Here is a 26459-nt window from a genome sequence, read left to right as displayed (position 1 = left end):
CAGAGCAGTGCAGCACATTCCTGCCTGAGCCGACAAAGCTGACAAAGGAAAGAAGATTATATAACAGAGATAATACAGCCACTGTGCAATTAGTAAAGGATGCAGTAAGCCAGACGACATTGGAACAGGCATAGGAACTTATAGGATAGAAGAAATAAGGCTGAAAATTTTGTTACAGAGTCTCTTTAAGGCCATTCCACAGCATCTTAGTTTGATTCAAGCCTGGAGTTGACTAGGCCATTCCAAATCCTTTATTTTTTTTAGCTTCTTTTAAGACACTCAGAAGTGATCTTGCTGGTGTATTTTGGATCACTTTCCTTCTGTAAAACTCAAGGGCGCGTCAGCTTAAGGCCACTATCTAATGGCCAGACATTCAATCACAGCAAGTCGTTCAGGTAATAAAGCAGCCACAGACCATTACACTTCTACCACCATATTTGACAAGTTGGCATGATATTCTTTTTCTAAAATTCTGTTACTTTTACACCCTATGTAACGGGAAGCTCCAAAAAGTTCAACTTTCTAGTCAATCCCCAGAATATTTTCCCAAAAGTATTGGAGATCATCTAGATGTTTTTTGGCAAAAGTGAAATGGATGCTTATGTTACTTTTGGTCAGCAGTGAATTTGGCTTTGGATCTCTGCCATACTTGCCATTTTTACCCAGTCTCTTTCTAATGGTTGGGTCATGAACACTGACCTTAACTGAGGCCTATTGTTCTGTAGATGTTGTTCTGGGTTCTTTTGTGACCTCTTAGATGAGTTGTTGCTACTCTCTTGGTGTAATTTTTGTAGGCCAGTCACTCCTGGGAAGATTCATCACTGTTCCACGTTTTCCCCATTTGTTGATAATGATTCTTACCATAGTTTACTGGAGTCCCAAAGCTTTAGAAATAGCTTTGTAACCTTTTCCAGACTGTTGTTTCTCATCTGTTACTGAATGTCTTTAGGTCTTGCCATTTTGGGATCTCTTGGCCTACTTCACTTTGATAGGTGCTACTTAAAGTAAACACGAGATGGGCACACTAAAAGATTTTATACTTATGCTTCCTCCAGCCCCATGAGCACCGATGCGTCCCTCGCTGTCCTCCCGGGTGGCTCTATTTGCCTGTTATGGGTGCCGGTAACGGGCTCAGCCGCGCCACTCGGGCTCTTCTGCGCATGTGCGGAGGGGTCGCCCATATGCAGAAGAGCCAACTGGGGCAACTGAGCCAGATCACCAGGACCGATACCAGGTGAACGGAGGCACTCAGGAGGACAGCGAGGGATGCATCAGTGCTCATGGGGCTGGAGGAAGCCCCAGGTAAATATCCAATCTTTTAGTGTGCCCATCTCAGGTAGACTTTAAGTGATCACACCAATCAAAAAATTTGATTAACCATGGTTACTTCATGATTTAAAAAGGAGGAGGCAATTACTTTTTTCACATAGGGCCATATACGGTAAGTTTTTATTTTATTCCTTACTAAATAAAATCGCCAATTAAAAATGGCATTTTTTAACCTTCTTTACAGGACTGGATTTCGACACTTGTGCTCTAGAGGGAGGTGCAGAGCAGCTACGTAGCTGGTAAGTCCCATCCCAATAAATATCTGCATCTGTATATGTTCGATCATGGATATTTATCCTGTATGACCGGATATTGCTTGACCCCAATGGTTGATCCTCTTAGGCTGCGTTCACATTATGTATATTGCTGGGCTCTGCATTTTTGGATGCTGGATGTGAAGACGTTGCCAGTACAGTTGTAATTGCATGTTTTCTTCTTGGTTTTATAATGGACCACATTAGCTTACTGTGCATTTTTGGACAACGTGCATTAACAAGCACATTACCTTAAAGGGAAGGTTCAGGGACAGTTGAAAAAAAATAAAAATCCGCATCCACTTACCTGGGGCTTCCTCCAGCCCGTGGCAGGCAGGAGGTGCCCTCGGCGCCGCGCCGCAGGCTCCCGGTGGTCTCCAGTGGCCGACCCGACCTGGCCATGCCGGCGGCCAGGTCGGGCTTCTTCTGCGTTCCAAAATGCGCCTCACGGCGGCGCACTGAAGTCATCGGACGTCCTCCGGGCTGTACTGCGCAGGCTCAGTAGTTCTGAGCCTGCGCAGTACAGCCCGGAGGACGTCCGATGACGTCAGCGCGCCGCCGTGAGGCGCATTTTGGAACGCAGAAGAAGCCCGACCTGCCCGCCGGCCTGGCCAGGTCGGGTCGGCCACCGGAGACCACCGGGAGCCTGCGGAGCGGCGCCGAGGGCACCTCCTGCCTGCCACGGGCTGGAGGAAGCCCCAGGTAAGTGGATGCGGATTTTTATTTTTTTTCAACGGTCCCTGAACCTTCCCTTTAACAATTAAAACTATCATGCACATTATAATATGCAGATTGCGCATTGCAGCATGCCCACATTATAGCACGGGCGATAGGCAATGCCCATTGGGCCATATCCTGTCAACTTTTCTCCTGAGTTTTCTCCAAAGAGATCATTTTTTCTCTTATCTAAAATGCACTTTTTCAGTACTTAGCAACTGAAAAACGACCAAAAAGTTAAAAAAGGTAATATCAAACTACTTTTGAGTAACCTCTTGCTTGGTGGGACCTTTAAAAGTATTTTATTGATAAGGTTTGAAAATAACTACTTGAGAAAGCTCAGGAGAAGGGTTAATAAGGTATGGTTCATTGTGTGAACTTGGCCTAAGCTTATTAATTGTCATTTTCAGTTTACTGTAATTCTTACAAAGTTTCATATGAGAATTTTTGCGAAAATATGTGACTATAAGAAAACACATGGGGCCTGATCCAATTCACTTTTTCTCCTTAGTTTCACCTAGAAAATATAATTCTGAGAATACAGCAAAGTCCCTGTTATCCGGAACTCAGGCTACCGGAAGACTCAACTAAGCAGCATGCCTGACTTTGCTTTTGGTCGGTTTTGAGGCTTTTGAAATACTTACTGAGCCCCAGTGACGTTTATCAGCCTTCCTGCAGCACCTAGCAGGCTCCTAGCGGCTTCCACCCTCCCTGCATGCAAATTGACGTGTCACCTAACTCGATGAGGGTCAGGTGACATGCCAGATTGCATGCACCAGGGAAGTTGAAAAGCTGCTAGAAGCTCTCTAGGTGCTGCAGGAAGGCTGCTAGATATCGCTGGAGGCTTGGTAAGTATATAGGGGGAGGTTTGTGCTTTTTAGGCTGGTTGCTCAAGCAACTGGCAAGCACAAAGATTGGCATCAGGTGATCCCCGCTGGTGCTGGATACCAGGGACTCTGCTGTATATTGCTTTCTGGTCGCTTAAAAAGCATTTTATTCATAGGACCCAGGAGAAAAGGTGAATTGTATCGTGCCTTTTTTCATCTAATTTGTGTGAAGTTAATGGACATGAAAAAAAACCTCTTTCATACAGATGGGAATGTTTGCTAAAATATATAGGCACTAATATTGCAGTTGACGTGTACCAGAGATGAAAGAGAGGAAAGGATTTTTACCTACCTGAGGATTCCTCCAATCCCCACTTGTGTGCCATCCTCCCGCTCTCCTTGGTTGTGCCACTGTCACCCCTGTAAAGTTGTGGACTATAGGGATAAACTTTCGGATTGGATTAGTTCCGCATTCCAAAGTTCCGCATCGGAATTCGGCCATTTCGAGTAAAATCATGAAGCTCGGAATATACACTGTTTTGAGTACCAAGTTCTGCTCTGAATATTAGCTTCTAAAATAAGAATTTTCAGCCCATATTGATGTCAACAAAATGTATGACAGGGACTCCCTGGTCCCCGGAGGCCACACTAAAGTGGCAGAATTAGCAGTTTTTCACATGAATGGGGGTCCAGGGGACAAGAGCATCCCCTTTCCTGGTCCCTTGGACCACTGATCTATGTGCAAAACTGTTCATTCTGCCACTCTAACATGGCCTCCTAGGCCAGAGATTATCCAGAGGCCATTTTGTTTGCTGAAAATTCTCGTTTAAGAAAACAATTTTTGTGTTGTCTGCCTTCGGAACATGAAAATCGGAACTCGAAATTTGGAATTTGCCTGTGGAACATGGAATTCAGATGGAATCAGAATTTGGCTGTTCTGATCAACCCTAAAAATTAGCATATCGTCTATGTACCTTTGCCATATATTGATCTTACCACATTCTAATCTATTAGCTTCCTCTTCCCATTTTGACATGTATATGTTCGCCTGGGTAGGTGCAAAAGGGGCCCCATGGCACACCCCTTAATTGGCACATAAAATTCTCCCCTATACCAGAAGTAATTTCTCTGTAATGCGAACCCCAAAAGTTGTATGATAAATTCAGTTTGTCTGATTGGCCGCTGACCTTCTTTTCTAAACACCCTCTCCACCGCCTCCAACCCTCCCTGATGCGTAATATTTGTGTATAGGGATTCCACGTCTGCTGTAACCAACAACGTAATATCCTCCACCACCGCATTCCTGAGGATCTGCAGTGTGTGGGAGGTGTCCTTTATAATTCTGGCAGTCTGCCAACCAGTGGTTGTAAAAACCAATCAAGATATTTACCAACTCTATGCGAGATGGACTCGATCCAATTTATAATGGGTCGCCCTGGTAGTGACGTGACAGACTTATGTATCTGGGGTGATTGATATATAATAGGAGTTTGGGGGCCTAATGGTGCCCATATACGATACAATAAAAAGTTTGATTTTCCCGTTTTTTCGATCTAAATGATTGAATCGAATGAAAGTAGAATTTATTTATTTTTTTTGCGATCAAGAAATTCGAATGATTATCCCGTTATTTAAAAAAAAAAAATATGATCGGACATGTTGGAAAAATCTTTATATTCGATCTAATGGAATAATCAAACTAAATGATCTCCTTATCACCTTAAGGGTGCCCATACATGGTACAATTTTTTTCATCCAATCTTACCATTTCTATGTAGTATAAGGGTAAATTCAGTGAATATACTGAAAGGATAATTTAGGCAGTTCCCTTATACCACATAGAAATGGTAAGATTGGATGAAAAAAATTGTACCATGTTTGGACACCATAAGGAACAAGATAATCAAATTCAGCTTCACACACACCGACATGGGACGCAGAGACACAGGGGTTTTATTAGGTAGGATGTTACTTTTATCTCTGTCATTACCAATTCTGTATTTAGTATTCTGTATTTTGTATCGTTTTTTGTATTTTGTCTCTAATTATGTACCTTGTATATTGGTGTACACCATTGTCTGTATTATTATGTACCCCATGTTTGTTTCTTACTTTGTACAACGCCACGGAATATGTTAATAATAATAATAATATTAGTTTGAATATGTTTAGTACCTGTATTAGCTCTAGTGGTGGGGCCTTTTTTGTCCAAAAAGTAAATAAATTTGATACATTTATCGATATACAAAAATGTGTTCGTAAGATCAACCTGCGTAGGGCAGGTTGATCTTACGAACACATTTTTGTATATCGATAAATGTATCAAATTTATTAAGGTCATTTTTGGGGGCATATTTAAGACCCATATCAAATAGCTTGATTTCCTGTTTTTTTAATTCAAACCCACTAATATTTAAAAAACCCTCCCCCCACTACTCTTTTCCTTTCTTGAGCTCTCCTTCCTCCTCTGGGTCCCATCCTAGCTCTCTTGTTCTTACATTCTCTGGTGTGTGGTAAGGTTCCATACCTCTTGGCAACATCTTGCCTTGGAAAAAAAGGGGGGATTTCCTCCTTTACATAAAGCTGTAGGGTTCAAGCCTATTATACACCGGTAATTCAGGAGGCCCAGGATTACTGGGATAATTCCTGTTAAAGTTATGATAGGGGTTGTTGAGGGTGCTGGAACTGCCCATTTCTATCAATACCGTTAAAACTATAAGATTTCTGTGGTCAAAAATAAATACAAATTGAATCATGTATGGGCTCCTAAACAGTGATAGAAAGAGAAAGGGACTGCAACAAAGTTCTATGAAGAATTGGGGCTATACTTTCACATTATCATCTCATCGTATCTCGTGTCATTTCAAGTACCCTTTAATTCACAGTTTATCTCTCCTTATCTGTTTCTATCTCATTAACTATTTCCCCTTATCTGTTTCATCTCATGAACTATTTCTTGTTATATGATTTATTTCATGAATTGAGGCAAGAGGAGTTGAAAAATAAGAATGACAAGATAATTCATGAGATATGTTTTGTGAATAAACAACATATTTGTAACGATTGTGGTATATCTCCGTGGTCAGCGCACAAGATGTGCGCTGACACTGCGGAAGTCCTCCACATGCGTGTCAGAAATGATAGGACCCAGCTTTTGGTGCTAAGCACCAGTAGAGGGGAATTCCCACTGGCAGATGGAGCTATGGAGTGCAGAGGAATAAACCCTCTGCGCTGCCACAGATGCCAGACGGAAATTGTACGAAGAGAAGCAACACAGGGCAAGATAGCCCCTAAAGAGAGAGAGCACAGAGACAGAATCAATGTGTGTCCACCAAACTAGTCGCCACCCAGCGATGGTGAACACACAACAGCAGAAACGAAGTGGGAACGCAATCGCAAGAATGGCGATTGCCAAATAGTGACACCAGACTGAGCAGGACAGAGCACGAGAGTAGCAAAGGCACAGCAAACAACAATCAGAGGATAAGGAAAATAACAAACGCTAGCTAAACGCGAACACCGCACTCATTCGCAACAGCAAACGCGTTTTTGGCACGATCACCACGCGTTAGGCGCCCAGTGATAAGCGTGCCAGCCTAACTAACCACAAGTAACACAAATGAGCACAAACAGACAAGACAGACAAATGAGGTAGCCAGTAGCAACCGCTGCTCCAGCTTACACTCCAGGAACTCAGATCAGAAAGATCCACAGCCACTACCGCTAGAGGCTAGTGCGATCCAAACAAGACAGACAGATGAGGTAGCCAGTAGCAACCGCTGCTCCAGCTTACACTCCAGGAACTCAGATCAGAAGGATCCACAGCCGCTACCGCTAGAGGCTAGTGCGATCCAAACAAGACAGACAGATGAGGTAGCCAGTAGCAACCGCTGCTCCAGCTTACACTCCAGGAACTCAGATCAGAAGGATCCACAGCTGCTACCACTAGAGGCTAGTGCGATCCAAACAAGACAGAGCGATTGGCTATCAACCGCCGCTGGCGACAGCGCAATCGCGACAGACAAGACAGGACAGAATAGGCAGTACAAATTATACACAAACTGAATTCACTTAATAGGAATGCAAGGAGCACTGCCCAGGAATTAACTATACTAAGATAGCAGTGGCTGACACTCCAGGTGAGTCCAGTAAGAACAAACCTCTATGAGCAGCAAAGGATTCTGGGATCACATGGCATTTATACTGCAAGCCTTCAAAGGAGGCAGCTAGGCCGTTTGCATGACAAGTGTATGCAAATTGCTCATCAGCAGAGCAGGTCTGAAACTTGCAAAGCACAGGCAGGTCTCTTTTCCAGAGACCTGCAGCCCTCAGACTTAAAGAGACACTGAAGCGAAAAAAAATATGATATAATGAATTGGTTGTGTACTATGAATAATTACTAGAAGATTAGCAGCAAAAAAAAATATTCTCATACTTTTATTTTCAGGTATATAGTGTTTTTTCTAACATTGCATTATTCTATAATATGTGCAGATTACACAACACTCAGCATTCAAAATGATTCTTTCAGAGCAGTCTGTGAAATAATGACATCTCCTCTGGCAGAGGAAAAGTAAATAGTCCAGGAACAGTTGAGATAATAAAAGTCAGAAAACAGCCCTCTCCACGACTAACTTAGTCGGAGAGCTTAATGGCTTGTTTGCATAGAGATAACAACTGGAGTTTCTCAACTCTTCCTGTACTGGAAACAATTAGACTGATGTATCTGATCTTAATGTTTTATTTTTTAGCTGTACTACACATACAAATCATAATATCATAATTTTTTTTTCGCTTCAGTGTCTCTTTAAGGAATGGTCAAACAGCTGTCTGTCTGTGCAGACCGCTGAGCAGATCATTACAATATTGTACAGGACTTATCATACACGTGTTATACAGACTACAAAATTTTGAATTCTATAAAATGATATAATTAAATAGTCTGAATTAGTCCTACTGCAAATGCCTTTCCCCGAATGAGGCCTACCAAACACAAAGATATTATTATTCACGTTATTTTTCCATTCTTGCTGGTAAGAGCATTGGCGGTAGATATGGAATACAATGGAGGGAGAACAAGCATACAAACACTGCAGGGAATTGAACACCGTCCTGCCAAGCAGGAGTGCCAATCACGAATGTTTTTTGCTTTTTTTTCTCCTCCTCTGATCTGGACTGGTTGAAAAGCAAAACCTATTGGAATGTCTGAAAATCTGACTTTCTGATAGGAAAAGAAAAACTACTCAATGATACTTACAAGCAATTAAAGATAGGGGTTATATCGAGGCTGCCATCTTTATTTATTCTTCAATATCTAACAATAACCTCCCTGTGGTGAACATTACGGAAAGTCGTGCGCAATTGCCAACGACTTGCGTAATGGTCCAGCCCATTACTGTCAGTCCTGTGTAGAATAAAACAAAATACCTTTCCTTTTGCTCTTCTCACTGAAAGCAAAAGCCCCTCACCCCATATCCAGAGTCCTGATAACATGAAAAAAGGAATTTCACACCTGGCTGACCTCCTGCCAGGACCATTTCCTGCTTCAGCCCTCTCCCAAAAGAAAGCCAGCTCGAACCAGTAAGATAAGAGATTCCCTCCAAACTCATAGACTCAAACAAAGGAAACTTTAATTGATTAATAACTAGCTGGTCGCCCGGCGTTGCCCAGGTATGTAATTGGCTAGTGTTAGGTCTGCCCACTTTTTCTAATCCTAACACACAATTACTCAATGATGACCTAGTTTGTGAGCTTTGCGGTCTTTGGCATCAATAATTGGCATTGAAATGAAATAAATCTAATTGGCTGTGGCTCCACTCCTTTGAAAATCAATAGGTGAATTTTGATTAGCTTTTGTAGACTCCACCCACTTGTCTGAATATTAATCCCGGTCACCCAGTGACCAACTGTGCAAATTTTAAGAACCCTGCCATTGACAGACAGTGTAAGAATGGCTGCAGTTTACATTCTAGCAGTGACATTTGTATTTTTCTCCACACACTGATGTCCTAATGTTTCCCGGGTATGTATTTGGCTGCTGTTGGCTGTGGCCACTTTTTCTAACCCTAACACACAATTGTCAATAGTCAATGACCAAGTTTGTGAGATTTGTGGTCTTTGGCATGAATAATTTTCATTGAAATGAAACACATCTGATTCGCTGTTTGTGGCCCCACCCCTTTTCTAAATTTTTAACCGCAGTCACCCAATGATCAACTGTACCAGGTTTGAGGCTTGTGCTATTAACAGTGCAAAAATGGCAGCAATTAAATATTTGCCTTGAAAATCAATAGATGAATTGTGATTGTTTTTTTTAGGCTCCACCCACTTTTCTGAATATTAATCCCAGTCACCCAGTGACCAACTGTGCAAAGTTTTAGAACCCTACCATTAATAGTGTAAGAATGGCTGCAGTTTACATTTTCCCAGTGAAATTTCTGTTTGTCTCCACCCAGGTATGTATTTGGCTGGTGTTGGCTCCGCCCACTTTTTCTAACCCTAACACAAAATTACTTAATGACCAAGTTTGTGAGCTTTGCGGTCTTTGGCATCAATAATTTGCATTGAAATAAAATAAATCTGATAGGCTGTGGCTCCACCCCTTTTCTGAATTTGAACCCCAATCACCCAATGGTGATTAACAGTGCAAGAGGCTTGCACCATTAACAGTGCAATCAATGGAATCATTTAAATATTCCCCTTAAAGATTAATAAGTGGATTTTGATTGGCTTTTTGTAGGCTCCACTCACTTTTCTGAATATTAATCTCAGTCACCCAGTGACCAACTGTGCAAAGTTTGAGAACCCTACCATTAATAGTGTAAGAATTGCTGCAGTTTACATTTTCTCAGTGAAATTTGTATTTGTCTCTGCCTACTGATGACCCAGCATTGCCCGATTATGTATTTGGCTGGTTTTGGCTGCGCCCACTTTTCCTAACCCTAACACACAATTACTCAATGACCAAGTTGGTGAGCTTTGCGGTCTTTGGCATCAATAACCTGCATTAAAATGAAACAAATCAGATTGGCTGTTTGGGGCTCCACCCCCTTATATAAATTTAAACCCCAGTCATGCAATGATCAACTGTACCAGGTTTGAGGCTTGTGCCATTAACAATGCAAGAATGGCAGCAATTAAATATTCCCCTGAAAAATCAATAGGTGATTTTTGATTGTTTTTTGTAGGCTCCACCCACTTTTCTGAATATTAATCCCAGTCACCCAGTAACCAACTGTGCAAAGTTTGAGAACCCTACCATTAACAGTGTAAGAATGGCTGCTGTTTACATTTTCCCAGTAAAATTTGTATTTGTCTCCGCCCACTTATGACCCTGCATTGCCCTGCTTATGTATTTGGCTGGTGGGCACCACTTTCCTAACCCTAACACACAATAAATCAATTACTCAATTACCAAGTTTGTGAGCTTTGCGGTGTTTGGCAACAATAATTTGCATTGGAATGAAACAAATCTGATTGTCTATTTGTGGCCCCACCCCCTTTCTGAAATTGAACCCCAGTCACCCAATGATCAACTATACCAGGTTTGAGGTTTGTGCCATTAACAGTGCAAGAATGGCAGGTTTGAGGCTTGTGCCATTGACAGTGCAAGAATGGCAGAAATATTCCCCTTGAAAATCAATAGGTGAATTTTGATTGGCTTTTATAGGCTCCAACCACTTTTCTGAATAATAATCCTAGTCATCCAATCAGAGGCGGGACAAGGTCCTCCAGCACCCAAGGCTGAGACACCAAAGTGCGCCCCTCCATCCCTCCCACCCCAGCCGTCACACACTGGTTGCTATTAGACTAAGCGGTGCCACAAGGCCCACAACCTCCCCAACACCTTAATATCTAGTTATCTGGCTTGCAGTCACTGCTATGTATCCCCTTTTCTTATTTCTTTCTGCTTCAAACACAATTAGGAATGACAGCTGAATGAATTGTGCGCCCCCTCCTACACTGCACCCTGAGGCTGGAGCCTCTCCAGCCTATGCCTCGGCCCGGCCCTGCATCCAATGACCAACTCTCAAAGTTTGAGAACCCTACCATTAACATTGTAAGAAAAACAAAAGTTTGCTTTCTTAAAACAGAAAGAATTTGCGATAATTCAGGTTGGAGTGAGCTTGAGATGTCTCCCAGTGCATCACTGCTGAATATATGCAAATTAACCATTGTACCCTTAGCTAAACACACCTCCAGTGTAACAGTGTAAGAATGGCTGCAGTTTACATTTTTCCAGTGAAATGTGTATTTGTCTCTGCCCCTTTTTGGTTATAGGAATAAAAAGTATCCTATACTTTATTCCAGGTAATGTACTATGTGTGTGCCAAATTTCATTCAAATCCATTCAGCCGTTTTTGTGTGATCGAGTAACAAACATCCAAACATCCGAACTTTCCCATTTATTATATTAGTAGGATTCAAAATAGGTTTGGCACAGAAAGACAAAAATTACATTTTCGGATACCCATAACGCAGTTCTATCATTCACCTGAACTACAATTTTCTAACTGTCAGGAATCCGTAGTAAAACCACTTTATCCGGCCTGCGTAGAGCGAATGCGATAGAATAGGCATGTATAGCGTCGTTTGATACAGGGTCGCAGGCCACTTATGAATATAGCCTCGGATTTGCGATGCGCCAATATGGGGCGGAGTCACACAGAGACTTCATAATTGTTACAATTTTTGCCTTGAGTCTGGGGGGTGGCAACCTGCTGATTAGGAGGTAACCCCGCCTTAAACACACCTACTTTCCAGGTAGTGACAGCCCAAAACTCAGGTCCTATAAAAATGGGGCGGGACCAAACCCACCCAGTTCTCCAAATTCCATCGACCAGGAAAGTCCAAGCAGGCGTTCAAGGAGAACCGACGCCTGCTGTGTTCAAGGACTCTTAACATTAATGCCTACTTTTAAACTGGACTCTGTTTCTTCATTCTCCAAATGGACTATCAGCCATACTAAGTAAGAACTTTCTAATTTTACCCCTTTATTTTTAAGCTTTGTGATATATGTTAATTGGTGTATATAACTGCATGTAATGCATTTTTGTTATTAAATGTTTTAAAAATCGTTTAGCGGTTATGACCTGTTGCTGAACATACACAATCGTACCTATTCTCCTGAAATCGCTACCCTGTGTTTAATAGAAGTGTGCCTTTATAACCCGTATGCGAGAACCCGGCCCAGATATAACGATTGACCCAGGTTCCTGCATACTGCTAAGGGTTAATAGAGGGTTCTCGAAGTCCTAGTATAATTACAGTAGCGGGCTGTGTAACCTGCTTGGTGGCAGATCTTTGAATTGTATGTGTGTGGTGAATCCGTTGGCGTCTGAACGCTCCGTGAGTCAGTTCATCAAATTGCGAAGTCAGGTTACCCTTCGTGATGAGCAAAATGACTGTGTGAGAGGATTTCTGACTCTAATTGATTGACCCCATCCGCAGACCGGCCTTGCGGTCTGTGACACTCCCCATCTCCATTCCTAACACTAACTTCTGCATCTCTACTCCTAACACTAACCTTTCCCTTTCCACAACTAATCCTAAACTCTCCATCTCCACCCCAAATACTAAACTCTCCATCTTCACCCCTAACACTAACCTTCTTCTCTCGACTCCTAACACTAACCTCTCCCTCAACTCCTAATACAAACCTCTCCATCTCCACTCCTAGCACTAACCTCTCCCTCTCCACTTCTAACACTACCTTCTCCCTCTCCACTCCTAACACTAACCTCTCCCTCTCCATCTCTACTCTTAACACAAACCTTTCTATCTCTTCTCCTAACACTAACCTCTCCATCTCTACTCCTACCACTAACCTCTCCCTCTCCACTCCTAACACTAACCTCTCCCTCTCCACTCCTAACACTAACCTCTCTCTCTCCATTCCTAACACTAACCTCTCCATCTCCACTCCTAGCACTAACCTCTCCCTCTCCACTTCTAACAATAACCTCTCCACTTCTAACACTAACCTCTCCCTCTCCACTCCTAAATCTAACCTCTACATCTCCACTCTTAACTCTAACCTCTCCATCTCTACTCTTAACACTAACCTCTCTATCTCCACTTCTAACACTAACCTTTTCCTCTCTACGTCTAGCACTAACCTTCTCAGTGTACATTGAATCTGGTGAAAAAATACTTATGAACAAAAAGTAAAAGCATACATTCACATGTTTTCATATTTATGGGTTGGCAGCTCAGTCTTCCCTCTGTAGAAGATGACCCAAAACTGGCACCATACTGACATCACATTACTTTTCCTTCATTTATGTTGAGCTTCATGGAGCCATCCCCATAATCACCTGTGTTCATTTCATTACATTTTACTGTATAACTTCTAATACGTTACCATGTTTCACTTTCCACTTATCATTTATATTTTCACTTTGCCAACATATTACTATCATAAGAAGTAAAATAAAAGGGAAAAAAAGATCTGCATCAGCTTTCAGGGACACTTTTATTACATTTCATCACATCAGAGAGTCCTTTGATTGTGTCAAATTGGCCAGTGGCCCAGATAAGTCAGATTGGATAGAGCCTCACACTGGATCAAATTTGGAACAGAATCTGGGTGTGTTTCTGGTATGTGTTATGGTGCTGCAGATACCCATTTCTGTTTAAGATTTATGTCCACCGTGCCAAGGTAGACTCTTGTTCGGCAGGTCCTACTCTACACTATCGCTAACCTATCCTAACTGATGCTAGTCATCATCTTGTCTTCCCTATTCTGTGTGTGTTTGTGTGTGCGCATGTGCATGTGTGTGCGTCAGTCCTGATTTACTACTAATCTATAATCTACAACCCTCTCAGTGAATGTTCTCTAACCTACCCTATTTCTATACAGTCAGTGATGCTGATTTATCCAAACAGATACCGTATATTCTGGCATATAGGACTACTGGGCGTATAAGACGACCCCCCAACTTTTCCAGTTAAAATATAGAGTTTGGGATATACTCGCTGTATAAGACTACCCCTCTTCCAAGGCACACCAAATGAAAATAAAAAAAAAATCATATACTGGTGCTGTGTATGAACAGATACTGGTGCTGTACTGTATGTGGTACCCAGCATATAACAGTATATAGTCAATTGACTGGTTGGATTGGTCAACTCTCCATCTCCCTAAGTGGAGTGGTCAGCGCTCCCTGTCTAGCTGTTTATCAGAGCGGTATGGAAGAATAGATCACGATGTGCCCATAAAAGACGCCTCTTTCACCCTTCTGGCCCACCCTTGTTTCCTATTTACCTCCTTCTCTGCCTCTCAGATCTCGCACATGCGCACCTGCACCATTTCACTACAGTTCTCAGCAGCGAGATCTGAGAGGCGGTAACAGGACAGGGCATCACCTGGCATCAATGACACTCGCCGTATAAGACGACCCCCAACTTTTCAGAATATTTTCAAGGGTTAAAAAGTAGTCTTATACGCAGGAATATACTGTACTTTAAAATTTAGGACAAAAGGGAAACAGTTGCACAGAGCAGCCAATCACAGCAACTGCTCCACTCTTGCTCCATATTTCTTTGCACCTATCTTGACAAATCAGCACCGGTGAATGTCGGTTAGTATGTGTCAATCTAAATCTGTCAGTGTTTATTAGTTAGTGACTGTAGGACTCATTTATCATCACAGCTGCAATAAATAAATCTCCAGAGTTCTTTGCCCTTGTGTTAATAAATCATATTTGGTTTGTAAATATATGCAATTGTGAAACATGCGCGGGAACGCTATAGCGGGCGGGAATGCGAACAAAGCTATGCGTAGCCCGGGCCGCACAGGCGCAGTTGCTGTAAGTCGACGGTAACAAAGCTACACCGTGGCGGGAGAACGGAAGATTGTGCAGAACCAGCGCGGGACAGGACGGCTGCTGGGGGCTTGGGGAGCCCCGGGTAAGTGAAACAGTTTTTTTCAGGGAATTTACAGTTTCGCTTTAAGAATGGCAAAAAATCCAGGATCCGGGAAATTATAGACCTGTAAGCTTAATGTCAACTGTGTGCAGACTATTTGAGGAGTTACTAAGACTAAGACTACAGTATACAAGACTTCATAGCAGAAAATAATCTTATTTCTGAGCATCAGCATGGATTTACTAAGGACAGGTTCTGCTTGACTAACATGCTCAGCTTTTATGAGGTAGTAAATACTAATGTGGATATTAGATATGCTGTAGATGTGATATACTTGGACTTTGTAAAGTCCTTTTACACTGTTCCCCACAACAGTCTGATGCAAGGACTGGTGAAGAGTCTTTGTGCATGGATAGGAAACTGGTTAATGGACAGAAAAAGAGTTGTGGTCAATGGATCTTATTCATAATAGGTGACTGTTAGCAGTGGGGTCCCACAGGGGTCAGTACTGGGTCCAGTGCTCTTCAATGTATTTATTAATGACCTAGTAGATAAAGTAGAGAGCAATGTTGCTATTTTTGTAAATGATACAAAATTTTGCAGAACCAACAGCTCTTAGGAGGATAGTGACATATTGCAATATGTTCTAGATAGGATGGCTATATGGGCACATACTGTAAATGGCAGATGAAATTCACATTTTCCTCAGTGCATCTGGCTGCATTTCTTTCCCCTTTCGTTTACAAGCAGCCTGCTAGCCACGGTCGGCGGCTAGCAGGCTAATCACAGAACTCCGTTCCATGAAGTGCCAGGGAACGATCGCGCATGTTCCCTGGAAAACTGCAGCCCCAGGACTTGACGCCAATTGGTGTTAGGCGGTCCTGGGGCTGCCGCCGCGGTCACGCCCATTGGCGTGAGGCAGTCGTAAAGTAGTTAAGCAGATACAAAAGATGCTTAAGGCTGAGCTGGCAGCTGCAACTAAGACTATCACATGCCAATTATATGAGATTGGGGGCAGAGTTGGGGAACTGGAGGATCGCCACAATGTCATGGCTGAAGCTATTGAGGAGGATAGGGCTAGAATTGATGAGCAAAATGCCAGAATTGGATGGCTTGAAACCCATATGGAAGATTTTGAAAAGCGTACAAGACGCTCAAACCTACGCATTAGGGGCCTGCTGGAGGAGATCACTGCTTTAAAGGAAACTGCACTGAATTTGTTTTCTGCGTTGCTCCCACAGACCGACCCATCACACAGACAGCATTCATAGGGCCTTAGGTTGCCCACATAAACCCGATATCCAGCGGTGACGCTATACTCAAGTTCCATTATAGTGAAATTAAAGATCAGTTATTACTAGCAGCGAGGGACCTTCGAGCTCACCCTGGAGTTCCACAGTCTGTGCAGATCTTTTCTGACATCGCTCCCGCTATGCTGCAAAAGCGCAGATTACTCAGACCAGTTACACAACTTTAATTTGAGAAAAAATACCATACAAATGGGGCTCAACTTCACTGCAAACTACATGACCGCCAGCGGACAGTGCGCTTGTTAGGCGAAGGCAAGAGTCTTTTTGGTGAGGAGCTCATCAGTATGGAAGAAGTTCCTGCTACGTCTTCTCAGACCCCTAAGCCACAGCAGCCAGAACGGATCTGGAGAACGTTGACTCGCCGCTGACACCACCAAATCTCCACTCCTCCCCCAGATGAGCCCACCTGGCTATGCTGGCTAAGTACTGTCTATTGCTTCCTATCTGAGTCCACTCCTACCTAAACTTTTTTAGGCTTAACCAAGTCATCTTGGGCATACTGCGAGGTGATATAAGATGTATTCCACCCACTTTTATGTTATATAGTTTTATTTGGGGTTTTCGCAATCCAGGGGAATGACCTTGTGTATTGCAGGATGGACCCAGTTGGTAGATGATGTGTTGCCTAGCTCCGTGCATTATGGCTTTAGCCCTACACACATGTTCTATGTTTTCATATGCACTGTTGCTGATTGATTTAAAAACGTACAGTATATGTTCACATTCTACACCCCTGATGCTACTCTGTGTTTATAAGATTATTTAACTCATCTTTGAGGCTTGATTAATGCCTGCTCTGCTTGAGGATTAAGTGCTGTTTATCCCAATTTAGAGGTCAATTGCGACTAGTCCATATTGGACATGTCTCAATACCCTCTCTTCAGGAGGTTTGATAAATCTCCTATTTGATTTCTAAAGGTGGCCATACACTGGTCGATTTGCCATCAGATTCGACCAACAGATAGATCCCTCTCTGATCGAATCTGAACAGAGAGGGATCTTATGGCCACCTTTACTGCAAACAGATTATGAATCGATGTCAGCCTGAAACCGATCACAATCTGTGGAGCTGCCGCTGCTGCCGCCCCCCCCCCCCCCCCCCGCATACATTACCTGTTTCGGCCGGCGCGAGTCCCCTGGTCCCCGCTATCTTCCTCTCCGCTCCGGGCTCCAGACCGTTCCTGCAGCTACTTCCTGTTCAGGGGAAGTTTAAACAGTAGAGGGCTCTCTACTGTTTAAACTTCCTGCCTGGACAGGAAGTTTTGCGTAGCTGCAGCCGGTCCGGAACCCAGCGCGGAAAGAAGACAACGGGACCAGGGGACTCGCGCCAGCCGGAACAGGTAATGTATACCCGCTGTATTGCGTTGGTCGTCGGGCATTCGAACGCCGCTATCGACGCACTCCCGACCCGCCGTCGATCGAGAAAAATCTTCCGCACGGACGGATCGACGGGAATCGACGGGAACGATCGATTTTGGATGGAAATCGATCGTTCTGTCATCGGTGTGCGCTGCGATTTCATAGCCGATTCGATCACTGTGATCGAATCGGCCGTATATCGGCAGGAAAATCGTTAGGTGTATGGGCCCCTTAAGTCTTACTACCATTGAAAACTTGCATTTTCTTTTAGTTTTCATTTTGGTTTGATGTTTAATTTCATCTTTATTTGGTGCATGACAAAATCTGCATGATTTCATGACGTTTAACTCTAACAACGGAACAGTCGCAGAGGACCTATCTCTCTAAATTATCTCCCTTCACATCAGGGGCTTTAACTCCCCTGCAAGAGATGGAAAATATTTTTGGCACTTCAAAAGCATAGTCCTGATATAATTTGCTTCCAGGAGATCTATTTCTCCCATGTCTCCTTTCCAAAATTTATGAACCAGAAATATGGGATGTTCTTTACGTCGACAGCCCCTAGGAAGCATAGAGGAGTTATGACTCTTATTATAAATAACCTAACACTAGACATTACTGATGTGTCGAAAGACAACAACGTTAGATATCTTATTATAAAAGGAGCTATGCTATCCCCTTATAATCATTTCCTATGCCCCTCCTGGAACGGCCTTCTCCACCTTCCGTCTCATTGCAAAGAGGGTTGACGTCCCCCCCACATACCTACATATGCACAGTGCGGTGATTTTAACTTCACATTGAATGAGGCTCTAGAAAAATCAAAGCCAACACCTGATAAGCTTACAAAAACGCAAAGGCAGGCCCTGACGTCCGTACTGGAGGAGAACTTTTTCATTGGCGCCTGGAGGGCAAATAACGGGAACAAAAAGGGGTACTTGCACCACTTGCAGGCGCATAACATGTATGCAAGAATCGACCACATTTTGCTCACTTCCTTTTCGATACCCTGTCTATTATATGCCAGGCACCTGATCTTTCCTCTCTCGGACCATGACGCTGTCCTTGTAGGGCTAGATATACAAATCCCTGTGGCGGGGCTTTCAAACGGAGGTTAAATTAGTCCATTCTCCTTAACCCCGACTATAAACAGACCATAGCATCAGAACTTAAAATGTATTTTGAGGTCTCACTATTATCCCTTGATGATCATAAAGCTTTAAAGAGACTCTGTAACAAATTTTTGCAGCTTTAGTTCTTCTATCCTATAAGTTCCTATGCCTGTTCTAATGTGCTCTGGCTTACTGCAGCCTATCCTAATTGCACTGTCTCTGTAATAAATCTTATCTCCTTTCCTCTGTCATGTATGTCGGGCTAAGGCTTGAATGTGTGGAATGTGCAGGCTGCTTGTGATTGGATAGAAGCGATACACACCCTCTGCAGGCCCCCTGCAGGCTCTGTATGACTCACACACTCTGTTTATGTGAGCCTATCACAAGCTGGTTAGTTTGTTTGTAAACACTGCCTAAAACTGTTAATTACAAGCCAGGATTGCAGCAGAGAGTGGAAGAAACAGCACAGAGGGGCACAGGAGAAAATAAGGAATAGAATGGTATGCTTTTTAGTGAAAGAATATTACAGTACATATTCTTTTTAAGAGCTAAGAGATAAATGTATACAGCTGGCCTCTCATCTTTCGAAACAGAGGTCTGAGGCCTATAACAAGCTGTAATCTAAGCTACACGCTTTATTATTCTGAACTAGAATGAACTTTCAAAGTTTTTATCCAAGCAGATCAGAGATGTCCAACTCGAGTTAGACTTGCTACTTGCCCGTGAAATAAAAAAATCCCTTAGATGGACCAAGGTGGTACTATTTATGTGCTAACAAACAAAATACTTGGCTCGCTAGGAAATTTAAGTCCCAGCAACGGGCGAACGTTATCTTTAAAATCAGGAACCCGACTGGTCAGGTAACTGACAACCCATCAAATATAGGTGTTGCATGATTTTTATAGCCAGCTATATGACCATGACCCAGCATATCCTACTCATAAATTGGACTCTCTTTTCTCACACTTACAACTTCCTCGATTGTCCCAGGAAGTTATTAAAGGGGAACTGAAGAGAGAGGTATATGGAGGCTGCCATGTTTATTTCCTTTTAAGCAATACCAGTTGCCTGGCAGCCCTGCTGATCCTCTGCCTCTAATACTATTAGCCATAGCCCCTGAACAAGCATGCAGCAGATCAGGTGTTTCAGACTTTAAAGTCAGATCTGACAAGACTAGCTGCATGCTTGTGTCTGGTGTTATTCAGATACTACTGCAGAGAAATAGACCAGCAGGGCTGCCAGGCAACTGGTATTGCTTAAAAGGAAATAAACATGGCAGCCTCCATATACCTCTCTCTTCAGTACCCCTTTAAGACATTAAATAATGTGAGGTGATAAGATAAATGAGGAAAAGTTGGTCTATCTGTAAGAGTGGAAAGGCACCAGGCCCCAATGGGCTATCAGCAATCTATTATAAAAAATCCCATAGTCTGCTGTCCCCAAGCTTACTAAAGTCCTGAATAGCTTTCAGAAGGTACCCCAGATCCTGCCGGAGTTCCTTGATTTACAAATTACCTTGATACTGAAGCGGAAGAGAGACCTGCTTGATGTTAAAAATGTTCGACCCGTCTCCCTACTTATTAATTTTGATTTTAAAGAAAACCTGTAATGAGTAAATCTTCCCCGGCGGGTACTCACCTGGGGTGGGGAAGTCTCTGGATCCTATTGAGGCTTCCCCGGTCCTCCTCGGTCCTGCGGCGGCGGAGAATAAACTCCCCGAACAGTGGGTATGTAAATATTTACCTTCCCAGCTCCAGTGCAGGCACAGTATCAGCTCTCCGCTCGGAGATAGGCGTAAATAGCCGATCGCTGTCGGCCCTGCACCTGCGCAGTAGAGTGGACCCGACGGAGATCGCCTATTTTCACCTATCTCCATGCGGAGAGCCGCAACAGCTCCCCCGCTGGAGCCAGGAAAGGTAAATAAATCCGCGCTTGTCAGGCTTGTCGAGGGAGGATTCCGGGACACTTCGAGGGAGCCAGCGCTGGATTGTCTGCAGCTACAGGGGAGTGGGAAGCCTCATTGGGACCCTGAGGCTTCCCCCTCCCGAGTTGAGTACCCCCCACGGGAACTTTTTAACTCTTTAAAATATTTACGTAAATTTTGGCTGCTAGGCTGAACAAATTTCTTCCAGCTCCAGTCGACAAAGACCAGGTTGGCTTCGTCCCCCTTTGTAAGGCTAACGATAACATCAGGCAGGTCGCTAGTCTTATTGCACACTCCAATAGGACACAGCAAAAGCTAATGCTGTTAGCCTTAGACATCGAAAAGGCATTCAATACGATCCTCTGGCCTTATATGCAGTGCCTTCCTGCAGTGGATTCATTGACAATACTCTAGCCCTACCACATCCCTGAAGATTTTAGGTGCTGAGTTCAGAGGGTTTTCCATCAGGAGAGGGACTAGGCAGTGGTGCCCTTTATCACCTGCTATTTTTGCTCGCATGATGGAACTCGTTGTGGACCTCATTAGGAAAAATGGGGGTATCTCGGGGTATGGAATAGGGGGCCAAGTACATACTATTCAAATGTTCGCGGACAATACCTTGCTTACCTTAACAAACCCACTTGTCTCCATACCTAACTTACTTCAAATGCAATACCAGTTTGGGAAAATATCTAGTTTGAGGTTAAATGTTTCTAAAACTAAAGCCTTATACTGTAACTGTAAATATAAGGAAGCTAAACAGATCTCTGCAATCTTCGCCTTTCAGCATAGGGAACATTACCTCACTTACCTAGGAGTTGAAATATGCAACAAATTAACTTCTATGTATAAACTAACTATACCACTATATATGCTAAACATAGAAATCTCCTGGCTACTCTTCCCTATCCTGGGCTGGCCACTATTAAAATGACCAGGCTGCCCAAACCTACATACAGTGGGTTGCAAAAGTATTTGGCCCCCTTGAAGTTTTTCACATTTTGTCACATTACTGCCACAAACATGTATCAATTTTATTGGAAATCCACGTGAAAGACCAATACAAAGTGGTGTACATGTGAGAAGTGGATCAAAAATCATACATCACTCCAAACATTTAAAAAAAATAAATAACTGCAAAGTGGGGTGTGCGTAATTATTCGGCCCCCTGAGTCAATACTTTGTAGAACCTCCTTTTGCTGCAATTACAGCTGCCAGTCTTTTAGGGTATGTCTCTACCAGCTTTGCACATCTAGAGACCGAAATCCTTGCCCATTCTTCTTTGCAAAACAGCTCCAGCTCAGTCAGATTAGATGGACAGCGTTTGTGAACAGCAGTTTTCAGATCTTGCCACAGATTCTCGATTGGATTTAGATCTGGACTTTGACTGGGCCATTCTAACACATAGATATGTTTTGTTTTAAACCATTCCATTGTTGCCCTGGCTTTATGTTTAGGGTCATTGTCCTGCTGGAAGGTGAACCTCCGCCCCAGTCTTAAGTCTTTTGCAGTCTCCAAGAGGTTTTCTTCCAAGTTTGCCCTGTATTTGGCTCCATCCATCTTCCCATCAACTCTGGCCAGCTTCCCTGTCCCTGCTGAAGAGATGCACCCCCAGAGCATGATGCTGCCACCACCATATTTGACAGTGGGGATGGTGTGTTCAGAGTGATGTGCAGTGTTAGTTTTCTGCCACACATAACGTTTTACATTTTGGCCAAAAAGTTCCATTTTGGTCTCATCTGACCAGAGCACCTTCTTCCACATGGTTGCTGTGTCCCCCACATGGCTTGTGGCAAACTGCAAACGGGACTTCTTATGCTTTCTGTTAACAATGCCTTTCTTCTTGCCACTCTTCCATAAAGGCCAGCTTTGTACAGTGCATGACTAATAGTTGTCCTATGGACAGAGTCTCCCACCTGAGCTGTAGATCTCTGCAGCTCGTCCAGAGTCACCATGGGCCTCTTGACTGCATTTCTGATCAACGCTCTCCTTGTTCGGCCTGTGAGTTTAGGTGGACGGCCTTGTATTGGTAGGTTTACAGTTGTGCCATACGCCTTCCATTTCTGAATGATCGCTTGAACAGTGCTCTGTGGGATGTTCAAGGCTTTGGAAATCTTTTTGTAGCCTAAGCCTGCTTTAAATTTCTCAATAACTTGATCCCTGACCTGTCTTGGACCTGTCTTGTGTGTTCTTTGGACTTCACGGTGTTGTTGCTCCCAATATTCTCTTAGACAACCTCTGAGGCCCTCACAGAGCAGCTGTATTTGTACTGACATTAGATTACACACAGGTGCACTCTATTTAGTCATTAGCACTCATCAGGCAATGTCTATAGGCAACTGACTGCACTCACATCAAAGGGGGCCGAATAATTATGCACACACCACTTTGCAGTTATTTATTTGTAAAAAAATTTGGGAATTATGTATGATTTTCGTTCCACTTCTCATGTGTACACCACTTTGTGCTGGTCTTTCATGTGGCATTCCAATAAAATTGATTCATGTTTGTGGCAGTAATATGACAAAGTGTGGAAAACTTCAAGGGGGCTGAATACTTTTGCAAACCACTGTATTTCTTTCAAATATTTCTATCATGGTCTCCATGTCAGATATTAGCTTGCTTCAGAAAGATGTCACCTGATTTATTTGGAATGGAAGGGGCCACACAATTGCTGGAAGCTGGTCGGTCCCTAACCTACTATTATATTTTTACGGAGCTCAGTTAGCCCCGTTCCCCTTTTATCCTCTGCAGAGCACGCTCCTAAGTGGGTTGCCCTTGAAGATGCTTTGCTTCATCCTGTGTCCCTTAAAGGTGTATTGTGGGCCTCTATAGCTAATATGCCTGCTATTCGTCAAGCATTGCCGATCTCTGCCCTTACGGTAATGCAATGGCATAAATCACGCTTTAATTTTTCCCTCCAGGCAATTCCATCTCCTCTTACACCCATATTACGCAATCCTGATTTTCCAGCAGACCGTTCTGCGTCTCTATTTGATTAGTGGAGTTTACAAGGTCTCACTACTATTGACCAGTTCCTCTCAGGCGATAAATTATTATTCTTGAATACCATACGAGAGACTTACCATCTTCCCCTAGGTGAAATCTTTAGGGCTAAACAGATATACCACTATGTCAATTTGCAGGTTGATGGTAACTGGGAGATAATCATGAAATCTTTTGAATTATTATGTCATACTGACCCAGAACGAAGAGGCACTCTCTCCTGGCTATACTCTGTCCTGAACAAAGCTCCACAGCCCCATAGTCTACACTTCGTTCAATCATGGGAGCAGGATTTAAACATATCTTTAGATTCTGAGGAAATGGTCTGACTTCTTCGAAATGCTATCAAGGGGGGGGGGGGGGGGTCTCAAGGCATCTCATATCAAAGTAGCTTTGCGACTCTACATGGTCCCAGAAAGGCTTTATAAGGTGGATCACTGAAACTCCTCATTTTGTTTTAGGGGATGTCCCTCTACCGGAAGCCTTCCCCATGTGTGATGGACATGCCCGATGTTGGCGGACCTTTGGTCCAAAATTTTGGCTGACTTTTGGTCTTTCTACAGAACATTTTTAAAATGTACGCACGCTCCCGCACATGCTCCCTGCCGTTCATTCATTGATCTAAGTCCCTGTATGAAAGACCGACACCGCCAACGAGACGGCTCTGTCTTTTAACAAATCTCCTGCTGCCCCATCCACTCATTACTTCTGCTTTGCGGAGGAACTTTTCGCATGCGGAAGTGAACTGCGAGGGCATCTTGTGGCCAAATAGTAAAATTACTTCTGGAAATAAAAATTTCCAGATAATGACATTTTTTTACTTTTAAAATTAGCCCCTTACCTCCCACACTCCTTGAAAAGGTACACATATTTTTTTTTGCAAATAAATAAATAATATACAATCCAAAAAATTACATAAATAGTTATCTTAGGGACTGAACTTTTTTTTAATATGTATGTGGTAAAGTATATTACTGTTATTTTTTAGTTTCAAACGTTTTTTATTGAAAAATAATTTTCAAAACATACAGTCATGCTTTTGAGAAAAACCCTTGCAAAGGGCAAGTCATAAAGATATGCACAACATATTTATCTGGCTGAAAAATAACAAAAATAACAATTAACAACGAACAATAGAGCACAGATCCTTGAAAGGTAAATTGGCTGGAACAATCAGGGATGAGGTATAATTATCAGAAGGATAGTGCACAAGATCTTAGACCCAATAAGGTAGTAGCAGAAAGCCAGGGCTGCCATGTTCTGGTAAGGGATAGAGTTGTGTCATTAACAATGGCCAGTAGTCTTTCGGAAATTAATATATCTTTAATAATTAAGTCTGCACTTTCCATAGAAAGAGTGGGCTTTAGCCATTGTCGGGCAATATGCAGTCTTGCCGCTTTGGCAATATGTTGCACTAATCGATGGTGAGGAAACTTCCATTTCCGAGGTTTATCTCCTAGTAAGAGTAGTAGCGGGTCAGGGGAAAGTGGAGTTTCAAGGGCTGTGCTTATAGCATAAGTAATTTCAGCCCAAAATGTTTTCGCAATTGGGCAGAACCACCATATGTGTGCCATATCTCCTACTTGAATCCTCTGAAACAGAGGCGTAATGTGGAGCTAGAGATACAATGGAGTTTTTGGGGTGTTAGGTAAGTACGGTGTAGTATTTTATAGTTAGTTTCGATATGTGAGTAGTAGTTGCTTCCTTTAGTTAGGGTGAGACAACATTTAGCCCAATTTTTCTCCGAAAGAGTCAGACCTAAGTCGGTTTCCCAGGCCCTCATTGAATTTAGTTCAGTGAATATGAGGGTTTGGGAGATGACTGAATATAAGTAAGAAATCAATTCCTTCCACCCATGGTCGGGTAAGGCACCAGGATTCATATGGGGTGCGAGAGACAATGGTATTGGTCTCTATTGGAAGGGATTTTAAGAAGTGGTACATTTGTGTAGCCTGGAAATATTCAGCGGGCGGAAAGGAGGTAGCAGAGGAAAATTGTGACCAAGAGGGGGTTTTGTCATTGACTAAGAGTTTACCGATGGTAGTTATGCCTTGTGAAACCCACCAGTTAACGGATCTTATTTCAAGTCCTGGTGGAAAATTGGGATTGTTAAAGAGTGGAAGTTGCATCGGTATGATAGATTGCAGATGTTTAGTTAGCTTAATGCGATTCCAGATCTGCAAAGGTGGGCAGTTAGAGTTGACTTTATGGCATATTTGGCTGGAGATACATGAAGCGACCACTGGAGGGCAGGAAAGGATGCCGGAGGCAGAGACAATAATGCGTTTTCAATATTGGCCCAAAGGGAATGGTTGTGTTGTGAATGCATTTGGACCAACTGAGCAATTTGAGCAGCACTGTAGTAACTAAATACATCTGGAACACCCATACCACCACTGAGTCTGTTCATATACATTATTCTTTGGCTTATCCTGCTTCTTTTTTTATTGTTAAAGAATTTGAAAATAGATGATTGGAGGTCCTTAAGTTAGACCTTAGTGACTTGTATAGAGAGAGTTCTGAATAGATAGAGCAGACGGGGGAGCAGATTCATTCTGACTGCTTGTATGCGTCCGGTCTACAATAAGGAAGGAGAGTTCCATTTGATAAGTTCTCATTTCAGCTCAGCCGACATTGGTTTATAATTAGAGGCAAAAAGGTCTTTAGGATCGGGGGATATTTTGACTCCAAGATAAGTTATATAGTTGGTTCTAAGTGTTAGGCCTAGGGAGGTTGCTAAAGAGGTTGCGCTT

At 43.0% G+C, this 26459-nt stretch overlaps 1 long non-coding RNA gene across 6 annotated transcripts in view; it reads left to right on the top strand.

Moving 5' to 3' along the window:
* LOC137525016 (uncharacterized) overlaps positions 1 to 26459 on the top strand; it is a 410675-nt gene that overhangs the window by 46919 nt on the left and 337297 nt on the right. For all 6 annotated transcript variants that reach the window (XR_011022834.1, XR_011022835.1, XR_011022836.1 and 3 more), the window contains exon 3: positions 1514 to 1568. This is a non-coding gene — a long non-coding RNA (uncharacterized lncRNA). The remainder of the gene's footprint in view (positions 1 to 1513; positions 1569 to 26459) is intronic.

This window comes from Hyperolius riggenbachi, chromosome 7, assembly GCF_040937935.1.
Source record: "Hyperolius riggenbachi isolate aHypRig1 chromosome 7, aHypRig1.pri, whole genome shotgun sequence".
In the NCBI taxonomy this organism is placed as follows: domain Eukaryota; kingdom Metazoa; phylum Chordata; class Amphibia; order Anura; family Hyperoliidae; genus Hyperolius; species Hyperolius riggenbachi.
Note: the sequence above shows the minus strand (reverse complement) of the source record. Positions and strands in the feature narration are given on the sequence as shown.